The following is a 9,082-nucleotide window of genomic DNA, read 5'->3' on the forward strand; positions in this document are numbered from 1 at the left end:
TTAACTCAGTAAACCGCTCGTCATTAAAGAAAACGTGCCTGCGAGAGGGAGAGAGAGAGAATTTATTTACAGAAAGGCAGAGAGGTCGACCTGAGCTATAGTTGCTCTGGCCTGCTACTCTACGCTTGGGAGGGAGGACGGAGGAACGAAAAAGTGATGAATGACGATGGTAATGTAGGAAGATGAGAATATAGTTCCGTTGCGCTGGGGCAAATCTAAATGTGCCTGTATTTTTTACCTGCAAAAGCGGTCATAACGTAGTTCAGCGCAAAAAACAGGCAACAGACGAGTAAGAGGGCAAGGACACAGCGCATTCTTCCAACTAAAGTTTATTGGATTGGAACGCATGTATATATACACACAGAGAAAGCAAGAAAAGATAAAAGAAAAAGGAAAAAAACAGGAAGTAAAAACCGAAAGGTGAAAAGAAGAAAAGTGCCGATAAGTCACACACGTGTGCCTTTGTCAGAAAGATGCAAGGAAGGCATGCTTACGCATGCGTCCCCAGACCGTTTAATTTCCTCAGCCTCGATGATTTCCCTCACCCTTTGGTCCCGACTGCGTGCAAGGACCGCAGTGTTTTCAAAGAGGGGCCTACACTCACAATCCCGCACGTGGATGCCGAGGTGCCCCGATACTGTCGTTTGGACGCTGTAGTAGTGCTCACGGAGCCTATCGTTCAGGCAACGTCCCGTCTCACCCACGTGCTTTCTACCACACGTCAGAGGGATGTTGCCTGAACGATAGGCTCCGTGAGCACTACTGCAGCGTCCAAACGACAGTATCGGGGCACCTCGGCATCCACGTGCGGGATTGTGAGTGTAGGCCCCTCTTTGAAAACACTGCGGTCCTTGCACACAGTCGGGACCAAAGGGTGAGGGAAATCATCGAGGCTGAGGAAATTAAACGGTCTGGGGACGCATGCGTAAGCATGCCTTCCTTGCATCTTTCTGACAAAGGCACACGTGTGTGACTTATCGGCACTTTTCTTCTTTTCACCTTTCGGTTTTTACTTCCTGTTTTTTTTTCCTTTTTCTTTTATCTTTTCTTGCTTTCCCTGCGTGTATATATACATGCGTTCCAATCCAATAAACTTTAGTTGGAAGAATGCGCTGTGTCCTTGTCCTCTTACTCGTCTGTTGCCTGTTTTTTGCGCTGAACTACGTTATGACTGACTCGTTCCAACTCGCCCAACAAGCAACGCTGCAAAAGCGAAACGAGTATCTGCATAATTTGATAGCTTCTTTATTTCTTGCGGTAAATAAACGTTTGCTACTTCTAAACCTTAGGAAAAAACCAGAAAGCGTCCTCGCACCTTTTGATAATTTATCATAATAGCTATCTGACTGTCAGCTTTCTTTATTTCCGCCCGGTGACTGTGCCATCTTGCAATTACATAGAATATTGTCACGGACATTGCCACATTTTCTATTCGACACGAGTTCGAATGTGTACATCGCTATGAAGGCTTTGGCACCCACGTAATATAGTTTAACAATTGATGGCCAGCGCAAGCAAAACGCAGCACTAGAATAATGAAGAAGACATTGCTGCCTTCTTTGATGTTTCAATAATTGTTTTTCTATTACACTTTTAGTTGTTAGACAGGGCCTGTGTCGTTATATTCTTCTTGTCCTTTGTTTGCGCCAGCCATCACGAGTATATTACAACTCGACCCATTCGCTAGCATATAGTTTTAATCAAGCGACCCTCTCATCACATGCGATATCAAAATAATAATGGCAGTGGTTGAAGTTTTATCGCTAAGCTTGATTCATGAAACATTTTGAATAAAAACGTTATTAAAGGTAAACTTTAGTAAATCCGGATGGTTCAATTATAATTACTGAATGGAGCCAGCAAATTATAAAAAAAAACGTTTCCTAAGGCAAAGATACAAAAAATAAGTATTTCTTGCTCTAGTCATTCGGCCATGTATATCGGGTTCAGAGAAATGTCATATCGGTGCGCGGATAAGTGTCATGGCTAAGTTTTGCGTGCTATTTTATCCTATTAGGAAAATACATTTAGGCAAAAAGTCCCCACTCATTAGTTACGGCCCCAAATTTACCAGGTATTAATTTTGTCTATTTAGAGTACCAATACAAGTAAGTTCTGCTAAAATATTAACCTTTTAGGTCGCATTGAACACCCATTGGCGTTTCGCATCCACCAATACAAAAAAAAGTTACGGTGACAATGTCACCGCAGTGAATGGCTCATCGTAGAAAAAACAGCGATTACGTACCCCTGTTAACCACGCACGATAGCACCTGCAAGTTAGAGGCTAAAGTTAAAATACGCCGTGAAATAAGTTTTCAAACGTTACTTAAGGAAAATCACATTTTTCCTATTTGTATAGCATTCTCATTGTCCTTTGGTGCATTGAAGTCGTCAGGAAGCGACATCGTTCCATGAGAATACGTAACGCATTTGTGTCGCTTGTTCAGGTTCTTAGACTAGTACTGAGAATTTAGAGGGCAACATTTTAGAGCGTAGTGTCTCCATAATGCGATGGAATATTTTAACTCATTGTTTCATCTCAATGTGAGGAGCAGCTGCCGATGTGGTATTGTGGTAGGCCTTGTTCTTCGTGGGCACCCTTTCATTCTTAAAGTTCCGTTCGTTATTAAAATACATCGATATACTTGGTTATCAAACATCTAAATACCAGGAAGTAATCAGTGCTGGCCTGTGTATCAGGATACGAAACTGCAAGATTAGACAATAACGCTACAGTTCCTAACTCATCCTCTTTGCCTCAACCGGTACGTGGGACCATTGCCACAGTAGCGCATATTAGTTATGGCGCTCCACAGCTGAATTTCATTTCATGTGTCGAATCCCGGCCGTGTATTCCATACTCCCATAGATGACGAATTCGGAAGGAATCGGATACTTGGATTCAGCTGGATGTTAAATAATTTCCGGTGGCGTTACCTAATTTTGAGAACCCCTCTTTATTCGGCCTCATAACCTCATACTGAAATTGTAGTGTTGGCATTTCTAACTTGAGAATTAATTCTTTATTGGCGAAAGCACACCAGCCAAAAAAAAAAATTATGGCAGCTTCGCACTGGTGGTGCCAAGCCTGAAGGAAGAGCGCAGCTGGATGGCATTTCTTGTTTTTCTTTATTTATTTCTATCTTTCTTCTTTTATTTCTCTTTCTGTCCGCTTCTTTTGTCTATTTTTAATTTTCATCTATCTTAGGTAACAATATTCTCAACACATTCTTACCAATGATAAGTAGCATACATTCACACAGGTCAGATGCATATTGATGGGTCTTTGAACTGCGCAAGAGACAAACATTGAACTATTATTAGTTTATAGTTGCCTTGGGAGCTGCAATTCTTGCACATTTCGAGAGAAAAGTGTGAAGTTTTTTCACTGATACATTTACTCCCAAGAAGCAGTCTTATTCCTTTATGTCACGAATTATGATGCACTGTCTGCAAATGCATCAAATTTCCATGGCATGATTTCAAGGCACTCAGTATTGCATTCCAAGAAATAAATGAAGGAATGTGTTGTTTTGTGTGAGTTACAGTAATTAATGTTAATTAGCGTGTAATTAAATATCTAATTATTCTGCAATCAGTCAGCTTCAATCCTTGCATAAAAGGAATCAACTATTAGGCCCAAAATGCATGCACACTTTGTTTTTTGGTTGTATGCTTTTCGAGCGAAGAAAAAAACTACTCTTGACGTTGGTCTTGGAACGTAACACGTCGAACGATCGTCGAACATGGTAGTGTCTCTAGCAAAGTGATCATCTGCAGAAATAAGCAGCATAATAAAGTTAAATAACCGCAAGTTGTCCACTCAGGAAGCCTGCACGAATGTGCACACTAAGTTTCAGGCCATTTGAAGAAACACGCGGTGCGTGATGCGACTCCGAAGTTGATGTGTACAATTGTACACTTGAAGTAATGGCATTGTGCTCATGCAGAGAGCTTTTTTGAAATAAGGCCTCCCAAAATAAATGTTTCCTGTAAGCTTAGTATGGACGTATCTGTAAGCATGAAACGCAACGTCCCGCCATACCATAAATCACGCAAGGTATACGCTTGAACTATGAGAGGTAACGTAGCACTTTGTTTTATTGTGTTGCTTTCTCTAACCGCATTGCAAGAGGCCCGTAGATGACATGATGAGAAAAATCGGCCTGCTTGAATAACTGATATTTATTTAAGGTATCAGAACGATTACGACAAAAACTTGATATGTCACATGCGAGCGTCACCTTGAGCGAAAAGGTGGCGTGTCGTACGAAAAGTCATATGACCACCGGCACACGAGCTGCGCGCTCAATTCGTCTTTGGGGTGTTGATGTGGCTAAGGAAGTAAAACCGGCGTTCGCGTGACTGGGCAGAAAGCCATATGCCTACCCGCGCACATCTTGGCTCGAGGCACACGCTGCGTGCTCACTTCATTTCGTCTTTGCGGCGTTCGCGTGACTAAGCAAATAAAGCAGCGTTCGCGTTACATGATGTGCACGGTAATATAGCCACACCGGATGGCATTCGCCTTCGAGTCGTGTTAGACGAATTAATGAGGGACTCTGTGAGTTCTTACGATCGTCAGCATTTTTATAAGCGGAATTATGTTCAAATATTGTTAGTTGTCAGTAGTTGAAGTATCTCTGCGATATAGGTCCTTGGACGGCATCTGTCTTGATGACTATGGTGTATTGCTAAGTTAGAATGCACATTGTTCAGTTTATCATTAACTAGAGATTGTGTACAGCATTGATGCTGCGTACATTACAGTGGCGGCAAGTTGAGCTTCTCACACTCATATTTCTCAGGCCATTAGAACACCACGAACAAATCCCTGGCACATAGCACTGCGATCTTGGAAGTTATCTGTTGGCTAGTCGAATGGGTATCTTTCATATTTTATTTCCTTCACATAGCACTTTATGAATTGAGCGAAAGAGTTGTCAGATTCGTAATTCTTCAATTTTTTTAGTGATGTTCACCTGTTACGTTCTTTACATTTTGCGTTACTTTACTCTGGAATCGAGTTCCTGATGTGTTACTGTTGGTTTTATAACAGAACACCCAAGTCGGTCATAAGATTGCATGCGCTACTGGGACTGCAGTGTACATTCTGAAACGTACGCATGCGCGAGCGATTACGCTGAGCTGTAAATGACCCTTGTGTCAGTAGCCCCGGCGTTTTACGCCCATATGGCAGCTGCTGCGGCAGGTCATTGTGCTCGCATTCATCGCTGCGCTAGAGTATTGTTTGCACTGTTGTGCAGGGTGTTACTGAACGAAGGAGTAAGTGTTTATCAGTGTTGGCGGTAACGCGTTACAAGTAACGGCGTTACCGGTAACGCCTTACTTTTTTCAGTAACTTAATAACGTACTCATTACTATTTTGAAACTGTAACGAGTAGCTTACTTTCGTTACCATTTATACGTGACGTGAGGTGTCCCATTAATCGTTACTTTTACTTTTATTCCAAGCATCCTCGCCGTCTTAGAGAAAATTTATCCGTCCTGTAGGAGCGCCTTCCTCAGAGCTCGCCCCGACGTTATTTTGTCGCTGCAGCAGACTGCTGTCGGCTCGCCAAGCGTTGAAAAAGCGACCCCGCACGGGGTCCTTTTGCGCGAGAGAAATTGCAATAGGGAGCAAATTGCTGAAATTTGTTAAATGGATCTGCTATAGTTTCGGCTACCTTGCTGTCGAGGTTCAAATTGTTGATTGTCGATGAAGCGAAGTGTAATGCGGTCCTCGTAACCGTCAAAAGCGAGCTGTCGAGATCTGCTAGGCTTGTGAACATCAACGCTCGGTGTGAGCTCCAGCGCTAAGGAGGATGACTCATTCGGAAATGCCTTCTGAACGTAATCGACAACTGCAGGTGGGCTACTGTCTCGGTACCTTTGATACCGTATGTCATCGCCATGAGCGGGCTCACGGAAAACTTTCCGCGCGTTCACCAGCCTTAAAGGGGCCCTGCAACACCTTTCTTAGTTATATTGGAATAGTCTCATTATTGACGTATGACTCTTCACGAGTCATATGCCGCAAAATTTTTTCGAATCCGTCAAGTCTAAGTGGTGTTACCAAATTATAGAGATCACGTTCCGCAGCTTTCTCCCTCAACTCAACGCCGCGAGCGCGCGGAAGCTAGGCAGCGAGTCGAAGGGAGGGAGCGCAGAGGAGCGAGGCTCCGCCCAAGAGCGCCGGCGGAAGTTTTTTCTTCATTTTTTCTCTCTGACGTCTGGGCGCAACCACGTAGGTCTGTGCCGCCACTTCCGGTCGGCTTGCGTCGTTCTCGTCGAGCGGAGCCGATGTGTATCGCGCGTGCTTGAAAACTGCGCGTCGGTTTGTAATGTTGGGTGTGCACCTCGAACGCCGTAGTGTTTTCATCGCTCTGCCAACCATGGAAGCAAACCTGCGCGCGCGTTTGGAACGAATGACAGCTGAGATCGGTTTCGGCCCATACTCCGATACACCGCCTCGTAAGACGGCACTGGCAGACGACCCCGAAGCGCCGCCATTACCCGGACGCCAGCATTGTTATCGGAGACATGCTGCACGGCTGCCTCGGTCGGTCGTGAGAACGTGCCGACGATGCAGTTCCCAGCTGACGAGGCAACACTCGAATGGCTGCCACTCTCAACGGCAACCGGCGATGGTCAAAAGCACAGAAATATTCACGTTTTCGGCACTGCGCATGGCGAAGAAAACGGAACCACGCAACTACAGCAGACGAGCTGTCGGTGAGACCGGAAGTGCTAATATTAATGTTTGTTCGGTGTTTTTAACGCGATAACAGAATATAAACATACATATTATCTACTTATTGAACTCAAAATTAACAACGAAAGTAATAATGAGGGTGTTATCGTGATTATAACATCAGCCAATGGTGGAACTGCCGACAATCGCGTCATATTTTGCGGACTAATACATCATTTGTCGAGAGAAGAGGGAGCGATTTTCAGCTGACTTTGAGAATTTATTGTAAATTCCAGGCCGTGCGCATCGCTATAATATTTGGCTCGCGTGTTCTCGGGAGCCTCGACTACCGATCGGCAGCGCTTTTTGAGCATGCTCGAAAAGTGTTGCAGGGCCCCTTTAAAATAAATACAGGAGTACCATATAGTGCGTCCGTCGAGCTCCTGTTTAGCGTAGGTGCGGACGTATTCGCTAATCAGCGAGCCAAGCTGTCCGATGAAAGCTTTGAAACGCAGCTGTGTCTTATATTCAGCAGTTTGGTCTTACATTAGGAAACCATTCCTGCGCTACTCTAGCACCGTTTATAAACTTCGTATTCAAAATTAGTTTCCTTCTTGCTATTTGCAACTGGGCTTCGTTTCTGATTATTCAACTCCTAAGTAAGCAAGGCTGACCTTGGACACAAGCCATCATATGTAACTATATAGGCAACCTTAGGCCACTATAGTACTGCGATGACACGACATATTTGTGCAAACTGTTCTCGTTTAATCAGTATTTCGGGCGAAATGTTTGTCTGGGCGACCACTTTAATGTGAAATATAAAGATGAGTTTTATAAAGTTGCCATTATAGGGTCTTGAGGCGTGGATATACTGATTAAGATTTCTGACCAAGGGGTAACGTCAGAAGTAACGTCCGTTACTTTTTATCGGTAACTGTAAGGGTAACGCGTTAACTTTGTTTATGGGTAACACAGGGCGGGAACGCGTTCCTTTTTCTCTGGCGTAATAAGTAACGTATTTTTTTTATCGGTAACTGTAAGGGTAACGCGTTAACTTTGTTTATGGGTAACACAGGGCGGGAACGCGTTCCTTTTTCTCTGGCGTAATAAGTAACGTATTTAGTTACTTTTTTTTCCGTAACGTATACAACACTGGTGTTTACATAGCGCCTTGGACTGCTCTTTACCTAACATGACACTATAGAAGTCAAGGCATGCCTTAAAGCGCTAAGTTAGACTTCAGTAAAGCGAGTAACACTTCCTAGATTGAATGCCATAGAGGGTACTTTCCATTCAGATGCAGAACTTTCATTTTGACGCGAGCCATCTGTGTGAATTTCAATGTGACACTTGACAAGTAGATAACACACGGTGTTTATTCTTTCATAGCTATTGGTGGTACGTCACAATTTATATACGTATATGTACTTCGGCATTGAACCACGTGCTGAAGGCTGCGGCAACTCAGTTCCCTCACGGTGAAAGCGGGCCGACGGTTGAGTACATGAATGGTCACAATTTGCGTCTATTCCAACACCTATGCGGGTCGAATTGGACCCACTCTAGCTACCGATGCAACCGGCTTCGTGGAACGAAATGTCGCGCCAAATATTCAAGTGGTCACTGATGCGTCACGATTAGCCAAGATGCGTCACTATGTAACATATTGGTGGAGAGAAAATATAAGTATCAGTGAGCCGCTCTATCGCTATCTAGAATATGATTGTTTAAGTTTCACAATTATTTTGTCACTGGCGCAAACGGGTGCTCCTGCAAAAAAAGAAGGTTGGATGGAATACGACGAACCTTTACCTGGGACCTTGCGTGTTCAAATGGGGGCCTCGACAATGGAAGAACAGGCCCCGCCACGGTGGTTTAGTGGTTATGGCGCTCGGCTGCTGGCTGGCGACTGCATTTTCGATGGAGGCGAAAATGTTTGAGGCCCGTGTACTTAGATTTAGGTGCACGTTAATGAACCCAAGGTGGTCGAAATTTCCGGAGCCCTCCACGACGACGTCCCTCTTAATGATATCGTGGTTTTGGGACGTTAAACCTCAGATATTATTATTGGATGAAAAATAGAGTTTACTTATGGTCAAGCTCGTTGTTGATTACTGGCTATTTTCTTGTATTATTCTTCGCGGCTTGCGAAAGCTTGATAAGTCAAGGCAAGTATGAATTTCATGTAAAATCACATAAAGTTTACGCTGAAATCAAAATGGATCACTTTGAACCGAAATTATGACGATGAAACATGTATGCAACTGCACTATATAAAAACACTACTCAAGAATCTTTCTTTGCCTGTCGTACTTCTTGTTCAAAGCCAAAGGACGGTTCGTGATGGCGTCATCTTAACACGTGGTGCCATTTTAAAAGTTG

This window comes from Rhipicephalus sanguineus, chromosome 10 (assembly GCF_013339695.2).
Source record: "Rhipicephalus sanguineus isolate Rsan-2018 chromosome 10, BIME_Rsan_1.4, whole genome shotgun sequence".
NCBI lineage: Eukaryota > Metazoa > Arthropoda > Arachnida > Ixodida > Ixodidae > Rhipicephalus > Rhipicephalus sanguineus.